The sequence below is a fragment of the Coffea eugenioides genome, chromosome 9 (genome assembly GCF_003713205.1).
Source record: "Coffea eugenioides isolate CCC68of chromosome 9, Ceug_1.0, whole genome shotgun sequence".
Lineage (NCBI taxonomy): Eukaryota > Viridiplantae > Streptophyta > Magnoliopsida > Gentianales > Rubiaceae > Coffea > Coffea eugenioides.
This window is the reverse complement of record NC_040043.1, coordinates 40394540-40401483: the sequence shown is the minus strand read 5'-3', so window position 1 is coordinate 40401483 and position 6944 is coordinate 40394540. Positions and strand designations below refer to the sequence as shown.

The 6944-nt window shown below is 39.5% G+C and overlaps 1 pseudogene; it reads left to right on the top strand.

The window, feature by feature from the left end:
• LOC113782575 lies at positions 1–5351 on the top strand (annotated as a pseudogene).
• The last annotated feature ends 1593 nt before the right edge of the window (positions 5352–6944 follow it).

Below are 6944 nucleotides of genomic sequence, written 5' to 3'. Positions count from 1 at the left end.
ATGGCGATGAAGGTACCTGCCAATGCACTTACTTCTACTGTGAAGTCTGTTTCCTTAGTCCAGATGAGCCAAGATCACTTCTGCATGCTTTTCAAAATCCGACAATGTTGCTAAAGTATGGACGTGAGTAACCCCACTTATCCAAGAAGCTCGGTTCTCTCAAAGTTCTCATCTTTTGGTTGATTCACTCATCCCAGTACGATTTCCTGTATCACTAACAAGCATTAAGGATTCAAGGTGGCATCTGAATCTTGGGCATGTGTGTGAGGTTTTGCGGAAACTTTGAAAAAATTTGAAACTCTCAAGGTTGAGAGACTAGCGCTCTTATCAAGAGAGAGAAACTCTCACTTTGGAGGGAAATTCTACCAATGGAGCCTAAGTGATCTACCAATTACACCCCCAAAATTTGTAATCAGGTTGATTGGTGGTTTGATTCAGATTGAAATTTGGGTTCAGGGATGAAAGAACTTCAGTTTTTAAATGTCAAGGACGAAATTGCTTCGTTTTTTAAGTGAGGGACGAAAAGAATATTTTTGTGAAATATGAAGGATGAAATAGATCATTTTCCCTTATCTTGTCAACATATCAGGAATATCTCGTAGATTAATATTGAAAATAATTGGCTTTAGTAATTCTTTTAAATTACACTTAATCATGGAAGGCCTAGTTGTCTCAGCAGCGTTATTTTTCCCAAACTTGTCCGTTTCAATCAAACCCAAAAAAAAAAAAATCATCCGATCAATACATATTAATATTTGGCTCTAGCTTTGCCATATTATGGCCTTCCATCCATCGAATGCCTCAGTCCATGCTCAATATTCTTTTGTCTCTGCATGTTGAGATGAGTTTTAATATGCTATTTTCTTTTTATTTTAGATTTTTGGGCCATATCATGAAATTATTTGATATCCCAGCAAACAAATGAAAAGTGGTAGAGCTACCAATAAAGGAAAAAGGGGTATGAATCTGGAAAATCACAGGCATTACTAGTTGCCAGTCCCAGACTATAGCAGCAATAGCCAAACTGAGAAAATAGTATTTAGAAGTTTGTAGATTCTTGAGTAACTTTTGACCAAAAGAGTTTGAGATCAAACAACATAGTCAAGCTTGTAATAATCAGTTCTCTTCTATTTTCGATCCAAAGCTATTGCTGCAACTGCAAGTAGTCTTGAATGTTGAGCTGCTCTCACATATTTTCTGCCTTTTTCTCCATTACCAGTTTTCAACTGCAAAACCATTTTAATGTATATGCTCCACACAACAGTTCAAAGGTTAAGAAATTGGCTCCCCATTACAATTTGTCCGTGTTGACGAACAACACGAGATCGGTTTTGTGTCAAGTATATCAAGGTAGACGAGAGTCTTGTTTTATGCAATTATCTGATTTATTTGCTTATGTTGTTCTTCGAATATATTATGGATTCCTTGATTCTTGATACATTGTTCTTCTCAATTTCACAGGAAGGTAATTGGAGCTCGTTACTACCTTAAAGGATATGAAAAAGCTTACGGCCCTCTGGACCAAACAAGAGATTACTTCTCACCCCGTGACAAAGATGGACATGGAACTCACACAACATCAATAGTTGGAGGCCGTAGGGTTCATAATGTTTCAGCACTCGGTGTATTTGCTTATGGCACGGCCTCAGGTGGTGCACCCCTGGTGAGCCTTGTCATGTATAAAGTTTGCTGGCCAATTCCAGATCGAGACAATAAAATAGAAAATACTTGTTTATCTGAAGACATGTTGGCAGCCATTGATGATGCCATTGAGGATGGGGTCGATGTGTTGAGCATTTCGATTGGAGCATATGACCCAACTCCTTATGACCAAGATCCAATTGCAGTTGGGGCCAATGTTTTAAAAATCGGATCGTTAATTGAACCGGTGAAGTGAAAGGGTCGAGATTCAACCGGTCGGACCGGTTCAACCTTGGTTCAATAAATTTTTTTAAAAATAATTTATATAAATATATATATGCACAAAATAAGACATGTAATAGACTAATTTAATACTTTACATGATCAAAAGTTTACTATTTTTGAATAACTTAGATTTTTAAAAATAAATTATTTATTTTTGAATTATAAGTTAAAACAAATAAATTTCATCTCAATTTCAATTATATCTACCAAAAAATCTTAAATCCAACCCAAAAATATCACAATATTTTGAAATTATACAAAATTCACGTCTATGAGAATTTAGACATTGTGAACTTAAATTTTAATTTACGTTTTGGGATTTAGGGATTGCAATTTAAAAAGAAAGTTTGGAGTTCGAAAGAAGTCAAGAGAATCGAAAATAGAAATGCAAACTTGATAAGAAACAAAAAATGAGATAAAAGTAGGTGGTTGTGGCATTAAATAATTTGGGTTAAAAAATTAATTCTTTTTTAACTTTTTTAATTTAATGGACAAAAATAAAATTAAAAGATGTAAGAAAATATCAATAAATTAAAAATAAAGATGTTTGATTAAAAAGGGAGTGACAAAAGAAAAGAGGAGAGAGAGAGAGAGAGAGTTGAAGATTAAGAAGAAAGAGCCATGAAAGGATGATATTTTGTAAGAAAAATGAAAAAAAGAAATATGAATGTTTGTTTTATATAAATAAGTTATAAAAAAAATTAATAAGATGTGATAGTGCAACGGTTACTATATTGATATTTTATTATAAAGGTCATGAGTTCGAATCTTAAAAGTTACATTTTGCAAAACGTAAAAAAAAAAAAAAAAGAAGAGTAAAACTCGAAAACCAGAAAAAATCGGTTCAATCCGGTTTCGACAGTTTCATGGTTGGACCGGTTTTTGACCGGTTTTCTAGCATGGTCAACCCTAACATAGAACCGGACCGGTGCCATGGCCGGTTCGCGGTTCAGCCGGTCGAACCGGCCGGTCCGATCCAATTTTCAAAACATTGGTTGGGGCACTCCGTGCTGTCAAGAACAATATTATAACCGTGTGCAGTGCAGGAAACTATGGCCCTGCGCCATACTCAGTGAGGAATACAACACCCTGGATCATTACAGTTAGTGCTAGTTATTTAGATCGTATGTTTCTTGCAGCTGTGGAACTTGGAAATGGAGAGAAACTTCAGGTAAAACTAAGAAAAACAGGTAATTGGCTTACTTGCATTGCTGAATTGTTGATGGATTAATTTATTTTCATTCTGCTAAAAATCAAGGTGAAACCGTAACTCCATATAACCTGGAAAGGAAGTGGTATCCTCTAGTTCGTGCCGGTCAAACTGCTCATCCTGAAGTCCCCAAATATTTATTAGAGTAAGATCCTGCATTCATTAATCTTTTCCCTATGTTCATTCGAGAATCTTCATTATCAAAGTTGTGTTTTTTCATTTGGATGAAATCTGTAGTCAATGCTTGCCTGGCTCGCTTTCTTCTGATAAGGCAAAAGGAAATATTGTTTTCTGCCTTAGAGGAAATGGAACAAGGGTAGCAAAGGGAGCAGAGGTGATGAGAGCTGGAGGAGTTGGTCTCATACTAGGAAATAGTGAAGCCTTTGGAGAGGATATATCAGTTGATAGCCATCTTCTTCCAGCTAATGCCGTCGACTATCAAAATGCAATGAAAATTCTGGATTATATAGATTCGACCAATAATGCAATGGCTTATATTACACCAGCTAAAACAGTATCCCATGGTATCACTGCACCACACATGGCTGGCTTTACCAGTGTAGGTCCAAGCCCAGTTTCGGAGGCTGTTCTCAAGGTAAGTCATTTTAGAAATTTCAATATAAAAAATTACAAAAAAATTGAACGGAATATAATTTTAGAGGCATTGCTGGCTTGAATCAATTGTCTGCACGCCCCTCACGATGCCTGAGTCATTCAGATATAGAACTCATGAGTTTGCCTTGATTTAATTTGGTTAATGTGTATTCTGAGATCTATTTTTGTACTCGATTGACAACCAGATATTACAGCTCCAGGGCTGAATATATTGGCAGCATGGAGCGAGGGCGATTCCCCTACAAAGATGGACCTCAATCACCGGGTGGTGAAGTATAACTTTCTCTCAGGAACTTCAATGTCTTGCCCCCATATAGCTGGTGCAGCTGCTCTTTTGAGGGCCATCAACCCAACCTGGAGCAGTGCTGCTATTAGATATGCTCTCATGACCACTGGTAAAAACTAGTTTGGCTTTCAATGGTGTTACATATTAATTTTGTTTTAATCTTTACATTCAATTTATCTTCATGAGAATCAATTCTCCGTTAACATTCACACTTTCTGTTTATTAGTTTCCAAACCATAAAAATTCATGAAATTGGTTACTTAATTGGAAAATTGGAAACTCTCACCAAATTAATGGTTGAGATGCCATCCAAAAGGATACAGGGGTTGTTAATCCAACATTTTGATCAACTTGACACTTTTTTGTATATTTGTCGTACAAAAAAGAACAAAATAACTAAAACTATTCAAACTTTTGTTTTGTACCATTTGGATCACTTAGCATATGATTCAGAGAAAAACAAATGTTATTTGTCTAACGTAGCATACAATTTAGAAACGATTTGTTATTTGTCTGACATTGCAATATTATGTACTTGCAGCTGCAGTGTTTTTTTTTTTGGTAACCCGAAATATGCCCCGACCTGAGCCCTTTGGACCCGAACCGGTACACCAAACTGGAGGGAAGCCGATAACCTCATACAGTTTTCCCGGGTGAGTCAGGATGTGCAGCGCAGCGGGCACGAATCGAACCCCGGTCAGTGGGGAAGCCAGCAACTCAAAGCCGACCCCTCAACCGCTGCGCCATATGCCCTGGGGGCACAGCTGCAGTGTTGAACAACAAGGATAAGCCAATAACTAATGTATTTGGCAATGAAGCAAATCCCTTCTTATTTGGATCAGGTCATTTTATGCCAAAACAGGCAGCAGATCCTGGACTAGTTTATGATGCCTCCTATGAAGACTATCTTCTTTATCTATGCAGTATTGGGTATAATCTCAAGTATTTAACTCCCAACTTTAGATGTCCTACAAATCCACCTGCACCACACGACCTCAATTACCCGTCAATTGCTATTCCACAGCTCCAAGGAACTGTGGTGATATATAGAACAGTGACAAATGTTGGCAGCAATAGAAGTGTATACTATTCTCTAGTGAAGGCTCCCTTGGGGGTCTCAGTAAACATTTATCCACCAATTTTGTATTTCAATGAATATGGTGAGAAGAAAACTTTCACCATCACAATTCAAGCAGAGAGCCTAGAGGGTGCATATTATTTTGCCAAAACAAGTACCAGTTTGGATGGTACACTTGGAGGGATAGTTTTGGCACCTACAACGTCCGAAGTCCCATTGCTGTAGCATTGGCTTAGTTCTTATTTGTCTTTTATTTCTTTTTTTAACTCATTTTTCAACTTGTGGTTTAAAGTGCATCTCTATTAATGGAAATTATATAGAAACTCAATAGCAATAAATATAGAACACAATAGCATTGAAACTATTGAGTTTAGTTACAAATGTGACAATGAAGAGGTGATTTCTGGTGGGTATCTGAACCGACCTGAATCAGTCCTCTCTCAAATGAGGTGTGATGAATTCGCTTGTCCGAAATGAATGGCAGGGCTTCTCCCCTGGGATCACTCCGACGATCAAGTCAGTATATAGAGAGAATAAAAAGTACTGAACAGTAAGGATGCAACAGTGAGCTTACTTGTTGGGAGTGAACAGGGGGTATTTATAGGACAGGAGTGGAGGACAGGACGGTGGGCTTATGCTAGCGGGACCCTCGTCCTGACTATTACGGCTCTGTTCTGCACTGGAGGTCTAACTCTGACACGGCAGCAGTCTGGACATGCTGACAGGTAGTCCTGTGTGGTAGTCATTAAGAGCATCAGGTGCTTTTCAGGTAAAGCACTGGTTCTATATTGTGTCAGGTAGGTTGACATCATCAGCGTGCAGCCGAAGTGGAGTGCATAAGGTACAGAGGTCATCCATGCCGTGGACCTGAGATCTGGCCGGACCCAGGGGTCATGTCTAAGAGACATCATCTCGGTCTGCATGATGGACGAAGCGAGGTGATCTCGACCTTACGGGGATGGCCGAGGTGAGCATCCTCAATAAGCCCCCCAAGTCTCGGGAGCACAGGGGCTCGTGGGGTACTGAGGCTTCCTTGTTCCAAGAACGTTCAGATTCTGGGATCTGAACCTGTTCCGGAAGATGAGGGGGTGTGACACATGGGCAGGTTAGTCGAAGGGACGTGGTGGACGGAGCGGTTATAGGTAACTGTTGCGACATGGTGTATGGGGACGCTTCGTGCAGAGAGGATGTCAGTTGAAAGGACATGACATTAATGAAGAGAGATAGAGAGACGTCTCTTCACATTCTTGCCGTCTCTTCGGATTCCGTCTAACCCCTATAAATAGGGGTACTTTTCATTGCACTACCCATCATTTTCTCTTTACATCATACTTTTGCGAATTTGTAAGCGTTGCCGAGATCAGTTCCTTCAGCCAAGATCACAGCTGAAGTCTTCGTTCCCGTTCGATTCCCTAGTTAATAGTAAGTATTTTTTCTTTTCATCTCATCTTTCATACATGGCTAGAATGGCTAAAACCCACAAAGAAACCGTGACGCCGAGCTACCAAGCCGAGGAAAGGCTCGACCCTTCAGAAGACACGACCTCGTCTAGTTCTGAGGAGCAAACATCCAGTGTCGAGGAGAAAACCGCCGAGACCGCCCCGGAACTAGAATCTTCTGAGATGAGCGAGGGTGGTTCCGAGGTCATATACAATGATGATCTCGGAACCGAAATCCCCCATGATGAGGGTGTGATGAGTTGGTCACTCTAGGGGACCTCTCCACTATTGACTTCGGCAAGATGCCGAAGTTCAGGAGTCGCGTCGGAAAAGATAGGGCCGAGAAGGTGATAAGGAAATACCCCTTCAGGACGGGGTACGTCATCAAGT